Raw genomic sequence first — 17,936 nt, 5'->3', positions numbered from 1 at the left:
CAGGTAGCAGATCACCTGTCCCGAATAGAATCAGTAGAAGGGGCGTCCCTCCCTCTTACTGAGATCTCTAAAACCTTTCCGGATGAGCAACTCTTTGCCATCCAGGAAGTGCCATGGTTCGCAGATATTACAAACTACAAGGCAGTAAGGTTCATACCCAAAGAGTACAGTAGGCAGCAATCAAAGAAATTGATCACAGATGCAAAGTACTATCTTTGGGATGAACCATATCTCTTCAAGAGATGTGCAGACGGAGTAATCCGTAGATGTGTGCCTAAGGAAGAAGCGCAGAAGATCCTATGGCACTGCCATGGATCACAGTATGGAGGACATTTTGGAAGTGAGCGAACAGCCACAAGAGTCCTCCAAAGTGGCTTCTACTGGCCTACTCTCTATAAAGATTCCCGAGTGTTTGTACTTAATTGTGACAGTTGCCAAAAATCTGGCAATCTGCCTCACAGTCATGCTATGCCTCAACAAGGGATCTTGGAGATTGAGTTGTTTGAAGTATGGGGTATTGACTTCATGGGACCTTTCCCACCATCATACTCAAACACTTATATTCTGGTGGCAGTGGATTATGTATCCAAATGGGTGGAGGCTATTGCAACACCCACTAATGACACCAAAACAGTGTTAAAATTCCTCCAGAAACACATCTTCAACAGATTTGGTACCCCTAGAGTATTAATCAGTGATTGGGGCACTCATTTCTGCAATAAACAGCTTTACTCTGCTTTGGTTCGTTATGGAGTTAGCCACAGGGTAGCTACTCCATATCACCCACAAACTAATGGGCAAGCTGAAGTCTCAAATAGAGAACTCAAAATAATCCTAGAATGGACTGTAATTAACCGTAGAAGGGACTGGGCAAGAAGCTTGGATGATGCTCTGTGGGCATACAGAACAGCATTCAAGACCCCTATAGGGACCTCTCCATACCAGCTTGTGTATGGAAAGGCATGTCACTTGCCAGTGGAACTGGAACACAAGGCCTACTGGGCAACCAGATTCCTAAACCTTGATGCCAAGTTAGCTGGAGAAAAATAATTGCTCCAGTTAAATGAGCTAGAGGAATTTAGATTCAATGCTTTCGAGAATGCAAAAATTTACAAAGAGAAAGCGAAAAGATGGCATGATAAGAAATTGTCATCCAGAGTCTTTGAGCCAGGGCAGAAAGTTCTGCTATTTAATTCTAGGCTCAAATTATTTCCCGGGAAATTAAAATCCCGGTGGAGAGGTCCATATGTAATTACAAGTGTATCACCATATGGATACGTAGAGCTTCAGGATAATGAATCTAACAAAAAGTTCATTGTTAATGGACAGAGAGTTAAACATTATCTTGAAAGCAATTTTGAGCAAGAATGCTCAAAACTGAGACTTGATTAAAAGCTCAGTAATAGTCCAGCTAACGACATTAAAGAAGCGCTTGCTGGGAGGCAACCCAGCCATTCACAAAATTTAATTTTATTTGTTTTTGATAATTAATTGATTTTTACAGATATATGTCAGAGTATCTTCAAGGTAAAATAGCAATTGCTTGAATTCACAGAGTTACAGGGGAATTTGGAAAGTTCACTGGCGAAAAAAAAGCCAATAAGAAACATTTTGGGCGTTGAACGCCCAAAAGAAGCACCCACTGGGCGTTCAACGCCAGTAAGGGTAGCCATCTGGGCGTTAAACGCCAGAAAGGAGCATCTTCTGAGCGTTGAACGCCAGAAAGAAGCACCTTCTGGGCGTTTAACGCCAGATTGACAGCATCCTGGGCGTTCAGAAAAACGCCTAGTGACAAAGGACTTCCTGGCGTTCAACGCAAGAAAGAAGCAACAGCTGGGCGTTGAACGCCCAGGAGAAGCAGCAATTGGGCGTTAAACACCCAAAACATGCAGCATTTTGGCGTTTAACGCCAGGATGGTGGGAAGGAGGTAATTTCGTTTTTAGTTCAAATTTTTTCCAATTTTCATGTTTCAATTCATGATTTCTTGCATAACATGTTACAAACTCTCATCTTTCAACTTCAAATTCAAAAAAAAAATTTCCTAAACATATTTCTTGATTTTTTTAATTTCTTTTCAAATCTTTTTTAAAACTCATCTATCTCTTTGAATTCTTTTTCAAATCTTTTTAATTTCTTCTCATATCTTTTGCATTTTGAAATTGCCTCTCCTTCCATTCCTCTCTTTTCCTTTCTTTTGCTTGAGGACAAGCAAACCTCTAAGTTTGGTGTGATTTGCCATGATCACTAAGCTAAAACTCATTAAGATCATGGCACCTAAGGGAACAGGAAGAGCAAGGATGTGAACTGAATGAACTGAAGCACCCCACATACTAGAGGAACATCCACTTCCCAAAATACAGGTTGCTAAGTTCTAATTTTATCTTTAACTCTGTGATAGTAGATTATAGGATTTTACCTTAGAAGTTATATAGGAGTAGTAGTAATTAGCATGTCTATTTTGATTTTATCTCCAATTAAGCTATAATTTATTTTTCTCATCATCATCAAACATGAATAAAATAGTAGATTTTTAGAATAAAGAGGCAATATTTTTTCGAGTTCTTAATAAGGAAAATTCTAATTATTTATATGAGGTGGCAATACTTTTTGTCTTCTGAATGAATGCCTGAACAGTGTATATTTTTGATATTGAATTTTATGAATGTTAAAATTGTTGGCTCCTGAAAGAATGATGAACAAGAGAAATGTTATTGATGATCTGAAAAATCATGAATTTGATTCTTGAAGCAAGAAAAAGCAGTGAAAAAAAAAATTTTTTACAAGGAATCATTGGAAAAAAAAAGAAGGAACAAAAGCCAATAGTCCTTAAAACCAAAAGGCAAGGGTGAAAAGGATCCAAGGCTTTGAGCATCAGTGGATAGGAGGGCCCAAGGAAGTAGTTCCAGGCCTAAGCGGCTAAATCAAGCTGTCCCTAACCATGTGCTTGTGTCATGAAGGTCCAAGTGAAAAGCTTGAGACTGAGTGGTTAAAGTCGTGATCCAAAGCAAAAAGAGTGTGCTTAAGAGCTCTGGACACCTCTAACTGGGGACTCTAGCAAAGCTGAGTCACAATCTGAAAAGGGTTCACCCAGTCATGTGTCTGTGGCATTTGTGTATCCGGTGGTAATACTGAAAAACAAAGTGCTTAGGGCCACAGCCAAGACTCATAAAAGTAGCTGTGTTCAAGAATCAACATACTTAACTAGGAAAATCAATAATACTATCTGAATTCTGAGTTCCTATGGATGCCAATCATTCTGAATTTCAAAGGATAAAGTGAGATGCCAAAACTGTTTGGAAGCAAAAAGCTACTAGCCCCGCTCATCTAATTAGAATCTGAGCTTTACTTAAAACTCTGAGGTATTATAACTTCTTAATTTCTTTTCATCCTCTCTTATTCATCTAGTTGCTTGGGGACAAGCAACAGTTTAAGTTTGGTGTTGTGATAAGCGGATATTTTATACGCTTTTTGGGGGTAATTTCATGTAGATTTTAGTATGTTTTAATTAGTTTTGGTAAAATATTATTAGTTTTTAGGCAAAAATCATATTTCTGGACTTTACTATGAATTTGTGTATTTTTCTGTGATTTCAGGTATTTTCTGGCTGAAATTGAGGGAGCTGAGCAAAAATCTGAGTTAGGCTGAAAAAGGACTGCTGATGCTGTTGGATCCTGACCTCCCTGCACTCGGAATGGATTTTTTGGAGCTACAGGAGTCCAATTGACGCTCTCTCAATTGGGTTGGAAAGTAGACATCTAGGGCTTTCCAACAATATATAATAGTCCATACTTTGCGCGAAGATAGACGACGTAAACTGGCGTTCAACGCCAGTTTCATGCTGCTGTCTGGCGTCCAGCGCCAGAAACAGGTTACAAGTTGGAGTTCAGCGCTCAAAACACGTTACAACCTGGCGTTCAACTCCAGAAACAGCCCAAGCACGTGAGAAGCTTTAGTCTCAGCCCCAGCACACACCAAGTGGGCCCCAGAAGTGGATTTCTGCACCAATTATCTTAGTTTACTTACTCTCTATAAACCTAGGCTACTAGTTTACTATTTAAACAACTTTTAGAGGATTACTTTGTACCTCATGACATTTTTCAGATCTGAATTTTATACACTTTGACGGCATGAGTCTCTAAACTCCATTGTTGGGGGTGAGGAGCTCTGCAGCGTCTCAATGAATTAATGCAATTGTTTCTGTTTCTCCTTTCAAACATGCGTGTTCCTATCTAAGATATTCATTTGCGCTTAATTATGGAGAAGGTGATGATCCGTGACACTCGTCACATTCCTCAATCCATGAACGTGTGCCTGACAAACACCTCCGTTCTACATCAGATTGAATGAGTATCTCCTAGCTTCCTTAATCAGAATCTTCGTGGTATAAGCTAGAACTGATGGCGGCCACTCTTGAGGATCCGGAAAGTCTAAACCTTGTCTGTGGTATTCCGAGTAGGATTCAAGGATTGAATGGCTGTGACGAGCTTCAAACTCACGATTGCTGGGCGTGATGACAATCGCAAAAGGATCAATGGATCCTATTCCAACATGATCGAGAACCAACAGCTGATTAGCCGTGCTGTGACAGAGCATCTGGACCGTTTTCACTGAGAGGATGGGAGGTAGCCACTGACAATGGTGATTCCCTACATACAGCTTGCCATGGAAGGAGCCTTGCATTTATGAAAGTGAGTAAGCATTATGTTGCAGGGATTCAGAAGACAAAGCATCTCCAAAAACCCCAACATATTCTCCATTACTGCACAACAAGTAACTATTTCACACTCTTTTATTGTTCTAATAATTCCAACTGATAATTTTAATTAATATCCTGACTAAGAATAATAAAATAAACATAGCTTGCTTCAAACCAATAATCTTCGTGGGATCGACCCTTACTCACGTAAGGTATTACTTGGACGACCCAGTGCACTTGCTGGTTAGTGGTACGAGATCATAAGAAATTTTGATTTTGATATTGAGATTAGAATTTCGTACACCAAAAAGCTAGCATAAGATGACTGACGTTGGGATTTTTGCTAGTAAAGAATTTATAAAAATATTCGCGTTGTAGATATAGCTTCTAAACTAACAGAAATTCCTTCGTGCAAACGTTTTGGTTGTCACAAGTAACAAACCCCTTAAAAATTGTTAACCGAGTATTTAAATCTTGGGTCGTCTTCTCAAGGAATTGCAGGAAAGTATGTTCTTATTATTGGTTATGCAAAGGTATGTTTTGGGGTTTTTTGATCAAGGTAAAAAGTTAGAAAAGCAATGGCAGAGGGAATAAAATAATAACAATAAACATAAACTTTTGGCAAGGTATTAGAAATTAGAAGTCCATACCGAATTATCCTTATCAATGATAATAAAAATTGAATCTCAATTTTACTTAGTTAACCCTTACTTAAAGCAGAGGAAGGTCAAGTGACTAATTAGTTTGATCTTCAAATCCGAGTTAATTCCTAAGAAAAGATTGGGATTATTGAAGTTCAATTCAATTAGAGGAGATAACAATTATCAATTATGATGTTGAATTGGATAACTCCTGAGTTACTGATTTCTTAACCAAAACCAAAAGGAAAGGAAATTGAAGCTACTGGAATAAAAATGTCTTCAGATTGAGAACAACAATAACATAAATAAAAGAAAGCAATATTAAACTGAAATATCTCAAATAACATTAATTTAAAAGAGTAATCTGTAACATGGAAGAGATCATAAATTAAATTGGGATAAATAAAAATAAAGAACCTGGGATTGAGAGTCACTCCTAAAACTAAGAGAAGTCCTAAATCCTAATCCTAAGAGAGAGAGAGGAGAGAACCTCTCTTTCTAAAACTACATCTAAAATATGAAAGGTGAATTATGAGAGCCTCCTTATGAATGGATGCATTCCCCCACTTTATAGCCTCTAATCTGTGTGTTCTGGGCTGAAAACTGGGTCAAAAACTGTCCAGAAATCGCTGGTCTCGAATTCAACCACGCTGGATTTTCGTCACTGCGACGCGGCCGCATGGATCACGCGATCGCATCGTCTAGCGTCAAGGAAACTATAGCATATTATATCAAATCGAAGCCCCGGACGTTAGCTTTCCAACGCAACTGAAACCGCGTCATTTGGACCTCTGTAGCTAAAGTTATAGCCGTTTGAGTGCGAAGAGGTCAGGCTGGACAGCTTAGCAATTTCTCCAACTTATTGTATTCCTTCCATTTTTGCATGCTTCCTTTCCATCCTCTGAGCCATTCCTGCCTTATAATATCTGAAAACACTTAACACACATATCAAGGCATCTAATGGTAATAAGAGAGGATTAATATTAGCAAATATAAGTCCAAAGAAACATGTTTTCAATCAAAGCACATAATTAGGAAGGCAAATGTAAAACCATGCAAATAGTATGAATAAGTGGGTAAAGAGTAAATAAAAACCACTCAATTGAGCACAAGATAAACCATAAAATAGTGGTTTATCAACCTCCCCACACTTAAACATTAGCATGTCCTCATGCTAAGCTCAAGAGAAACTATAAAGATGAAGAGGAATGGTAGGATGTTATGAAATGCAACCTATGTATATGAATGCAACTACATGCGAAATGCTTCTACCTACTTGGTTAAAAATAAATAAGTTCTCCAAGACAAACATAAATCAAATTCCACTAATTCAAATTATATAATAAAAGCAAGTAAACTTGTAAGAAGACAGCTCATGAAAGCAGGGAACATAGAATCAAGCATTGAACCCTTACTGGTAGTGTATATCACTCTAATTCTCAAGTGTCTAGGGTCAATCACTCTATTCTTCTCTAGTCATGCTTTCTAAACCTTGTTCTTCATCTAACCAATCAACAATATTTAATATACCATTACAAACATCATGAGGTCTTTTCAGGGTTGTAATGGGGCTGAGGTAAAGGTAAGGATATATGTATATGGCTAAGTGAGCTTTATAAATTGAATCTTTAATTAACCTAAGCTTTCACCTAACATACATATACTCTATATAACTCTAGAATCATGCCTAGCTACCCATAGTCTTCAATTTGCATTACATACTCATGTATCAATTTTTCTTTTAATTTTATCACATATGCATTGATCTTTTATTAACTTAACATTGGGATAATTTTGTCCCCTTATTTATTTATTTATATTATATTTTTTTTTCTCTTTTTTTTAGAGACATAAAAACTAGAGTAACATATCAATGCATATGGAATTTTTAATTTTCTGTTTTACATGAGTAGGAACCCAAATTTTCCAATATTCAAAATTAGAAACATGATACATTCCCTTATTAACCCATGTTCCCACAGTTTTCCCACACTTAATTAACACACTATCTTAAGCTAACCAAAGATTCAATTGGGATAATTAATTTATTTTCCGCTTAAGGCTAGTGATGTGGTAAAATATAGAACAAATGGGGATTAAAAAGCTCAAGGTGGCTAACAAGGGTGATGTAAAGGGTAGGCTTATTTGGGATAAGTGAGCTAAAATCAAATAATGACCTCAATCATATGCAAACATATAAATACATTAAATATTGGGCATATAGACTGAAACAAAGTAAAGATCACAATTATAGAAAAGTAAACACACAGGAATAAAAATATTATGGTTAAATAATGTAACCATATAAATAAGCTCAAAATCTCACAGGTTGTGTGTTCTTTGGCTCAAAAACCATGTTCCAAATACAACTTTAAACAAATTTAACACATAAAAAATTTTAGTTTTTAATTTAAATTAGTAAAATTTTTCAAAACTAGGGTCTTAAAAGAAATTTATTACTTTAACCAAGTAGTAACTAAATGCGTAAAATCAAACAAATATGTAAATGCAACAATGAAATAACAAATAAAATAAAAATATTGGTGTTGAATTAGGAAATAACTAACCCATGGAGATCAGTATCGACCTCCCCACACTTAAAGATTGCACCGTCCTCGGTGTATGCTAAGATGTGCAAGTGGATGGGGGTTGTGGTTTCTCAGCTGGGCTCTTTTTGTTCCTTTCCTTGCCGGCGGTTTGGGAGTAGCTTTCTCCTTTCCTTCCTTGGTGGCCATCCTGAAGAAGGGAAGAGAAAGTAAATTAAATTAAAATAGATATATAGCAAGGAAGAGAACGGAAGAGTGGTGATGGATGTACATTAGGATGTAATTGACATTAACACATGCTCTCGAGTACATGTGAAAAGCCAGCAATGAAAAATAGCCAGTGCATCGAAGGATAAGTGGATGCAAGGTGTTTATTGGCATGCCGGAAAAGGGCATGAGTAGCATAGACCAAGCATTACTTGTAATAAATTACCATGTTTGTATTGACAGTTATATTCAATTAAAATAGTAACGGGAGTTTATGAAAAGCAAGCATTGAATAGTGTAAAATATAATAGAGAAGTGCATAATGCCATATGGGCTTTTTCACAAACACATAGCATGTATGGTAAATAAGCTATTTGAAAGTATTAAATTAAACATGCAAGCAACCCTTTAAAAATATAATTACCAAACAATTTTGCAATAATCCACAATGACCCAAATAAAATTCCAACACCAGTGAAAATAATGCAATGAATGAAAGTATGCAAATAAATCAAAATAAAATAAAAAAGAAAAATAAGAAGAATGAGAAGGGAAAGAAGGGAAGAAGAAGTAAATAAGAAAGGAGGGAGGAAAAATTAGGATTGGGGAAGAAAAGATAAGATTTTTGGCTGATATGGATAAGCTGTGCGGCGCAAGCGACGCGGACGCGTGGGGAACGCGGTCACGTGACTTGCGCTTTAAGTTAATCGACGCGGTCGTGTCGGTCACGCGGTCGCGTGACACGTTTTATGCTACTGGCGCGAGGGCAGCCTCGCGCTCGCACAACTCTCTGTTCAAAATCTTTTTGCCAAAAATCTGGGTGACGCGATCTCGTGGGGCATGCGATCGCGTGAGTGGCCATCATGGGGATATGACGCGGATGCATGGGGCACGCGTTCACGTGGTGAGGATTGGGCTTCCAACACGAGTCCAGCCCAACTCCAGCTCAACTTTCGGCCATGCACCTGGTTGACGTCGATTTTCAGGTCACGCGGCCGCGTGGGTGACGCGGTCGCGAGGGAGGCATGTTTCTCATGTGACGCGGACGCGTCAGCGACGCGGTCGCGTGGATCAATTTATGCCATTAGCGCACCTCCAGCCACGCTTTCGCGTGACTCTCTGTTCAACCTTATTTTCTTCCAAATGCACATACGACGCGGATGCGTCGCGTGCAAAAATCCCCTTTTTTATATATATATAATCTGAAAAATGCAGAATGCAGTGTTAATATGAATGTGATGCAAAACTCCAGGTTCAATATAACAAAATAAAATAAAATTCAAAAACAAACAAAACTAAATAAAATTAAAATTGAAAAAGGAATGATTATACCATGGTGGGTTGTCTCCCACCTAGCACTTTTAGTTAAAGTCCTTAAGTTGGACATTTGGTGAGCTCCCTGTTATGGTGGCTTGTGTTTGAACTCATCCAGGAATCCCCACCAGTGTTTGTACTTTCAGTAACCTCCGGGATCCCAAACTAAGCACGTAAAGCCCTTAAGAAGCTTCAAACAGATTCTTAGGCTCCCGGGGTAACAAGTGTCAGAGCAGATTCCAGGATCCCAAATCTTGCTATTACACCCATCTTTGTCGGGATCTGTATTTTTCCAACTGGGTGATAAGTAATTTGAATTCTCATTGCAGCTACCAAACAGCTTCCTAGACCCATTCAGTTGAGCTTTACACCAACCTTTGTGTTTAAACTTAAAGCTTCCAACCATAATGAACCTTGCAGGGCAATTCTTACCACTGGCCATCTTCCTTTTACTCTTAATGTCACAAAGAGCTCTAAGTTGATCATCCGTCTCCAGTAGCCCATATTCAAGTGGAATTAGAAAGCTAAGGGATATGAATTTTACCCACTTGAATGTTGTGAATGATGATGGCAACTGGTGCGCGAAATTGTGAACAATACTTTTTCACAACTCTCATAATCCCCGGTCATGAACTCCAAAAACTTGGTAGCTCAATTCCATGGCATTACACAACTTCGCACAACTAACCAGCAAGTGCACTGGGTCGTCCAAGTAATAAACCTTACGCGAGTAAGGGTCGATCCCACGGAGATTGTTAGTATTGAAGCAAGCTATGGTCATCTTGCAAATCTTAGTCAGGCAGACTCAAATGTATAATGGTGATGAACGAAAATAACATATAAGATAAAGATAGAGATACTTATGTAATTCATTGGTAAGAACTTCAGATAAGCGCATGAAGATGCCTTCCCTTCCGTCTCTCTGCTTTCCTACTGTCTTCATCCAATCCTTCTTACTCCTTTCCATGGCAAGCTCGTGTAGGGTTTCACCGTTGTCAATGGCTACCTCCCATCCTCTCAGTGAAAGCGATTGCATATGCTCTGTCACAGCATAGCGGAATTCAGCTGTCGGTTCTCGGTCAGGCCGGAATAATATCCATCGATACTTTTGCGTCTGTCACTAACGCCCCGCCTGCTAGGAGTTTGAAGCACGTCACAGTCATTCAATCATTGAATCCTACTCAGAATACCACAGACAAGGTTAGACCTTCCGGATTCTCTTGAATGCCGCCATCAGTTCTTGCCTATACCACGAAGATTCCGGTTAAAGAATCCAAGAGATATTCACTAAGCTCGGATGCTTGTAGAACAAGAATGGTTGTCAGTCACCTTGTTCATAGGTGAGAATGGTGATGAGTGTCACTGATCATCACATTCATCAAGTTGAAGAACAAGTGATATCTTGGACAAAGAACAAGCGGAATTGAATAGAAGAACAATAGTAATTGCATTAATACTTGAGGTACAGCAGAGCTCCACACCTTAATCTATGGTGTGTAGAAACTCCACCGTTGAAAATACATAAGAACAAGGTCTAGGCATGGCCGAATGGCCAGCCTCCCAATGATCTAAGATAGCATAAAACACGAAGGTAGCTACCCAGATTTCAAATACAATAGTAAAAGGTCCTACTTATAGAAAACTAGTAGCCTAAGGTGTACAAAAGATGAGTAAATGACATAAAAATCCACTTCCGGGCCCACTTGGTGTGTGCTTGGGCTGAGCAATGAAGCAATTTCGTGTAGAGACTCTTCTTGGAGTTAAACGCCAGCTTTGGTGCCAGTTTGGGCGTTTAACTCCCATTTAGGTGCCAGTTCCGGCGTTTAACGCTGGAATTTCTGTAGGTGACTTTGAACGCCGGTTTTGGCCATCAAATCTTGGGCAAAGTATGAACTATCATATATTGCTGGAAAGCCCAGGATGTCTACTTTCCAACGCCGTTGAGAGCGCGCCAATTGGGCTTCTGTAGCTCCAGAAAATCCACTTCGAGTGCAGGGAGGTCAGAATCCAACAGCATCTGCAGTCCTTTTGAGTCTCTGGATCAGATTTTTGCTCAGATCCCTCAATTTCAGCCAGAAAATACCTGAAATCACAGAAAAACACACAAACTCATAGTAAAGTCCAGAAAAGTGAATTTTAACTAAAAACTAATAAAAATATACTAAAAACTAACTAGATCATACCAAAAACATACTAAAAACAATGCCAAAAAGTGTATAAATTATCCGCTCATCACAACACCAAACTTAAATTGTTGCTTGTCCTCAAGCAACTGAAAATCAAATAAGATAAAAAGAAGAGAATATGCAATGAATTCCAAAAACATCTATGAAGATCAGTATTAATTAGATGAGCGGGGCTTTTAGCTTTCTGCCTCTGAACAGTTTTGGCATCTCACTCTATCCTTTGCAACTCAGAATGATTGGCTTCTTTAGGAACTCAGAATCCAGATAGTGTTATTGATTCTCCTAGTTAAGTATGATGATTCTTGAACACAGCTACTTATTGAGTCTTGGCCGTGGCCCAAAGCACTCTGTCTTCCAGTATTACCACCGGATACATACATGCCACAGACACATAATTGGGTGAACCTTTTCAGATTGTGACTCAGCTTTGCTAAAGTCCCCAATTAGAAGTGTCCAGGGTTCTTAAGCACACTCTTTTTGCTTTGGATCACAACTTTATTTCTTTCTTTTTTTTTCTTTTCTTTCTCTTTTCTTTCTCTTCTTTTTTTTTTCTTCGATTTTTTTTTTTTTGTATTCACTGCTTTTTCTTGCTTCAAGAATCATTTTTATGATTTTTCAGATCCTCAGTAACATGTCTCCTTTTTCATCATTCTTTCAAGAGCCACATTCATAAACCACAAATTCAAGATACATATGCACTGTTTAAGCATACATTCAGAGAACAAAAGTAATGCCACCACATCAGAATAATTAAACTGTTATAAAATTCAAAATTCATGCAATTCTTTCTTTTTCAATTAAGCACGTTTTTATTTAAGAAAGGTGATGGATTCATAGGACATTCATAACTTTAAGGCATAGACACTAAGACACTAATGATCACAAGACACAAACATGGATAAACATAAGCATAAAATTCAAAAAACAGAAGAATAAAGAACAAGGAAATTAAAGAACGGGTCCACCTTAGTGATGGCGGCTCTTTCTTTCTCTTGAAGATCCTATGGAGTGCTTGAGCTCCTCAATGTCTCTTCCTTGTCTTTGTTGCTCCTCTCTCATGATTCTTTGATCTTCTCTAATTTCATGAAGGATGATGGAGTGTTCTTGATGCTCCACCCTTAGTTGTCCCATGTTGGAACTCAATTCTCCTAGGGAGATGTTTACTTGCTCCCAATAATTTTGTGGAGGAAAGTGCATCCCTTGAGGCATCTCAGGGATCTCTTGATGAGAGGGGTCTCTTGTGTGCTCCATCCTTTTCTTGGTGATGGGCTTATCCTCATCAATGGGGGTGTCTCCTTCTATGTCAACTCCAACTGAATAACAGAGGTGACAAATGAGATGAGGAAAGGCTAGCCTTGCCAAGGTGGAAGACTTGTCCGCCACTTTATAGAGTTCTTGGGCTATAACCTCATGAACTTCCACTTCTTCTCCAATCATGATGCTATGAATCATGATGGCCCGGTCTAGAGTAACTTCGGACCGGTTGCTAGTGGGAATGATTGAGCGTTGAATGAACTCCAACCATCCTCTAGCCACGGGTTTGAGGTCATGCCTTCTCAATTGAACCGGCTTGCCTCTTAAATCTCTCTTCTATTGTGCGCCCTCTTCACATATGACTGTGAGGACTTGGTCCAACCTTTGATCAAAGTTGACCCTTCTAGTGTAAGGATGTTCATCTCCTTGCATCATGGGCAAATTGAATGCCAACCTTACACTTTCCGGACTAAAATCCAAGTATTTCCCCCGAACCATAGTAAGATAATTCTTTGGATTTGGGTTAACACTTTGATCATGGTTCTTGGTGATCCATGCATTGGCATAGAACTCTTGAACCATCAAGATTCTGACTTGTTGAATGGGGTTGGTAAGCACTTCCCAACCTCTTCTTCGGATCTCATGTCGGATCTCCGGATATTCACCCTTTTTGAGCGAAAAGGGGACCTCGGGGATCACCTTCTTCAAGGCCACAACTTCATAGAAGTGGTCTTGATGCACCCTTGAGATGAATCTCTCCATCTCCCATGACTCGGAGGTGGAAGCTTTTGCCTTCCCTTTCCTCTTTTTAGAGGTTTCTCCGGCCTTGGATGCCATAAATGGTTATGGAAAAACAAAAAGCAATGCTTTTACCACACCAAACTTAAAATGTTTGCTCGTCCTCGAGCAAAAGAAGAAAGAAGATAGTAGAAGAAGAAGAAATGAGGGAGAAGGGGATGGCTTTGTATTCGGCCAAAGAAGGGGAGAAGTGGTGTTTAGGTTGTGTGAAAATGAAGGAGTGAAGAAGGGTATTTATAAGAGAGAAGGGGGATGGAGTTCGGCCATTATGGGTGGGTTTGGGAGGGAAAGTGGTTTGAATTTGAAGGGTGAGGTTGGTGGGGTTTTGTGAAGGATGGATGTGAGTGGTGAAGAGAAAGATGGAATTTGATAGGTGAAGGGTTTTTGGGGAAGAGGTATTGAGGTGATTGGTGAATGGGGGAAGAAGAGAGAGGGTGGTGGTGGGGTTGGTGGGGGTCCTGTGGGGTCCACAGATCCTGTGGTGTCAAGGAAAAGTCATCCCTGCACCAAATGTTGCTCAAAATCACGTTTTGAGTCATTTCTGGCGTTAAACGCCGGGCTGGTGCCCATTCCTAGCGTTTAACGCCAGGTTCTTGCCCTTTTCTGGCGTTTAACGCCAGTCTGGTGCCCCTTTCTAGCGTTAAACGCCCAAAAGGGTGCCAGACTGGGCGTTAAACGCCCAACTGCTAGCCTCACTGGCGTTTAAACGCCAGTGAATTCTTCCTCCAGGGTGTGCTGTTTTTCTTCCTGTTTTTCATTTTGTTTTTGCTTTTTCAATGGATTTTGTGACTTCTTATGATCATCAACCTACAAAAAACATAAAATAACAAAAGAAAATATATAAAGTATAATCATTGGGTTGCCTCCCAACAAGCGCTTCTTTAATGTCAGTAGCTTGACAGAGGGCTCTCATGGAGCCTCACAGATACTCAGAGCAATGTTGGAACCTCCCAACACCAAACTTAGAGTTTGAATGTGGGGGTTCAACACCAAACTTAGAGTTTGGTTGTGGCCTCCCAACACCAAACTTAGAGTTTGACTGTGGGGGCTCTGCTTGTTTCTGATTTGAGAGAAGCTCTTCATGCTTCTTCTCCATGGTGACAGAGGGATATCCTTGAGCCTTAAACACCAAGGATTTTTCATTCACCTGAATGATCAGTTCACCTCTATCAACATCAATCACAGCCTTTGTTGTGGCTAGGAAGGGTCTGCCAAGGATGATGGATTCATCCATGCACTTCCCAATCTCTAGGACTATGAAATCAGTAGGGATGTAATGGTCTTCAACTTTTACCAAAACATTCTCTACAAGTCCATGAGCTTGTTTTCTTGAATTGTCTGCCATCTCTAATGAGATTCTTGCAGCTTGTACCTCAAAGATCCCCAACTTCTCCATTACAGAGAGAGGCATGAGGTTCACACTTGACCCTAAGTCACACAGGGCCTTCTTGAAGGTCATGGTGCCTATGGTACAAGGTATGGAAAACTTCCCAGGATCTTGTCTCTTTTGAGGTAATTTCTGCCTAGACAAGTCATCCAGTTCTCTGGTGAGCAAAGGAGGTTCATCTTCCCAAGTCTCATTTCCAAATAACTTTTTAGCTTCATGATTGCTCCAAGGTATTTAGCAACTTGCTCTTCAGTGACATACTCATCCTCTTCAGAGGAAGAATACTCATCAGAGCTCATGAAAGGCAGAAGTAAGTCCAATGGAATCTCTATGGTCTCATTTTGAGCCTCAGATTTCCATGGTTCCTCATTGGGGAACTCAGAGGAGGTTGGTGCACGCCCATTGAGGTCTTCCTCAGTGGCGTCCACCTCCTCTCTTTCCTCTCCATATTCGGCCATGGTTATGGCTTTGCACTCTCCTTTTGGATTTTCCTCTGTATTACTTGGGAGAGTACTAAGAGGGAGTTCAGTAACTTTCTTGCTCAGCTGTCCCACTTGTGCCTCTAAATTCCTAATGGAGGACCTTGTTTCAGTCATGAAACTTTGAGTGGTTTTGATTAGATCAGAGACCATGGTTGCTAAGTCAGAGGGGTTCTGCTTAGAATTCTCTGTCTGTTGCTGAGAAGATGATGGAAAAGGTTTGCCATTGCTAAACCTGTTTCTTCCACCATTATTGTTGTTGAAACCTTGTTGAGGTCTCTCTTGGTTTTTCCATGAGAAATTTGGGTGATTTCTCCATGAAGAATTATAGGTGTTTCCATAGGGTTCTCCTAGGTAATTCACCTCTTCCATTGAAGGGTTCTCAGGATCATAAGCTTCTTCCTCAGATGAAGCATCCTTAGTACTGCCAGGTGCATTTTGCATTCCAGACAGACTTTGAGAAATCAAATTGACTTGTTGAGTCAATGTTTTATTCTGAGCCAAAATGGCATTCAGAGTGTCAATCTCAAGAACTCCTTTCTTCTGATTAGTCCCATTGTTCACAGGATTCCTTTCAGAAGTGTACATGAATTGATTATTTGCAACCATGTCAATTAGTTCCTGAGCCTCTGTAGGCGTCTTCTTCAGATGAAGAGATCCTCCAGCAGAGCTATCCAAAGACATCTTGGATAGTTCAGAGAGACCATCATAGAAAATACCTATGATGCTCCATTCAGAAAGCATGTCAGAAGGACATTTTCTGATCAATTGTTTGTATCTTTCCCAAGCTTCATAGAGGGATTCTCCATCCTTCTGTCTGAAGGTTTGGACTTCCACTCTAAGCTTACTCCATTTTTGAGGTGGAAAAAACTTTGCCAAGAAGGCATTGACTAGCTTTTCCCAAGAGTCCAGGCTATCTTTAGGTTGTGAGTCCAACCATATTCTAGCTCTGTCTCTCACAGCAAAAGGGAATAGCATCAGTCTGTAGACCTCAGGGTCAACCCCATTAGTCTTGACTGTGTCACAGATTTGCAAGAACTCAGCTAAAAACTGATGAGGATCTTCCATTGGAAGTCCATGGAACTTGCAATTCTGTTGCATTAGAGAAACTAATTGAGGCTTAAGCTCAAAGTTGTTTGCTCCAATGGCAGGGATAGAGATGCTTCTCCCATAGAAGTCGGGAGTAGGTGCAGTAAAGTCACCCAGCACCTTCCTTGCATTGTTGGCATTGTTGTTGTTTTCGGCTGCCATATCTTCTTCTTCCTTGAAGAATTCGGTTAGGTCCTCTACAGAGAGTTGTGCCTTAGCTTCTCTTAGCTTTCGCTTTAAGGTCCTTTCAGGTTCAGGGTCAGCTTCAACAAGAATGCCTTTGTCTTTGCTCCTGCTCATATGAAAGAGAAGAGAACAAGAAAATGTGGAATCCTCTATGTCACAGTATAGAGATTCCTTGAGGTGTCAGAGGAAAAGAAAAATAGAAGAAGGAAATAGAAGAATTCGAACTTGATTAGATAGAATTCGAGTTGTGCATTAAGAAGGAGTAGTACTCCATAAATAGAAGGATGTGGGAAGGAGGGAAGAGAATTTTCGAAAATTAAATTAAAAAGTTTGAAAACATTTTGAAAAACTGATTGATAATTTTCGAAAATTCAAAGTGGAAAAGAAATCAAGTGATTTTTGAAAAAGATTTTGAAATTAGAAATTAAAAAGATTTGATTGAAAACTTATTTTGAAAAAGATGTGATTGAGAAGATATGATTTGAAAATAATTTTAAGAAGATTTGATTTGAAAACAATTTTAAAAAGATTTGATTAATTACTTGCCTAACAAGAAAAGATATGATTCAAACATTAAACCTTTCTCAACAGAAAAGGCAATATACTTGAGATGTTCAATCAAATCATTAATTGTTAGCAAGTATCTTTGAAAAAGGAAAGAAATTGATTTTGAAAACATTTGATTGAAAGGATATGATTTGAAAAAGATTTGATTTTGAAAAACTTTGAAAACTTGAAAAAAAAATTGATTTGAAAAACAAAATCTTCCCCCTTTGCCATCCTGGCATTAAACGCCCAGAATGGTATCCATTCTGGCGTTTAACGCCCAAAATGCACCCTTTTTGGGCGTTAAACGCCCAACCAGGTACCCTGGCTGGCGTTTAAACGCCAGTCTGTCCTTCTTCACTGGGCGTTTTGAACGCCCAGCTTTTTCTGTATAATTCCTCTGCAGCATGTTCAGAATCTTCAATTCTTTGTATTATTGACTTGAAAAGACACAACTAAAAAAAATATTTTTGGATTTTTAATAATCAAAATGCAACAAGAATCAAATAACAATGCATGCAAGACACCAAACTTAAGATGAGACACTAGACTCAAACAAGAAATTTTTGGGTTTTATGATTTTTTTGATTTTTTTGTGTTTTTCGA

General features: G+C 39.2%; 1 non-coding gene across 1 annotated transcript; it reads left to right on the top strand.

Annotated features, from left to right (window-relative positions):
• The first annotated feature begins 16,247 nt into the window (after nucleotides 1-16,247).
• Nucleotides 16,248-16,355, top strand: LOC130972585 (small nucleolar RNA R71). The gene has a single exon (XR_009083745.1). It is a non-coding gene; the product is annotated as a small nucleolar RNA R71 (small nucleolar RNA).
• Nucleotides 16,356-17,936: the final 1,581 nt, after the last annotated feature.

This window comes from Arachis stenosperma, chromosome 3 (genome assembly GCF_014773155.1).
Source record: "Arachis stenosperma cultivar V10309 chromosome 3, arast.V10309.gnm1.PFL2, whole genome shotgun sequence".
Classification (NCBI taxonomy): Eukaryota; Viridiplantae; Streptophyta; class Magnoliopsida; order Fabales; family Fabaceae; genus Arachis; species Arachis stenosperma.
The sequence above is the reverse complement of the archived record's forward strand: the minus strand, read 5'-3'. Positions and strand labels throughout refer to the sequence as shown.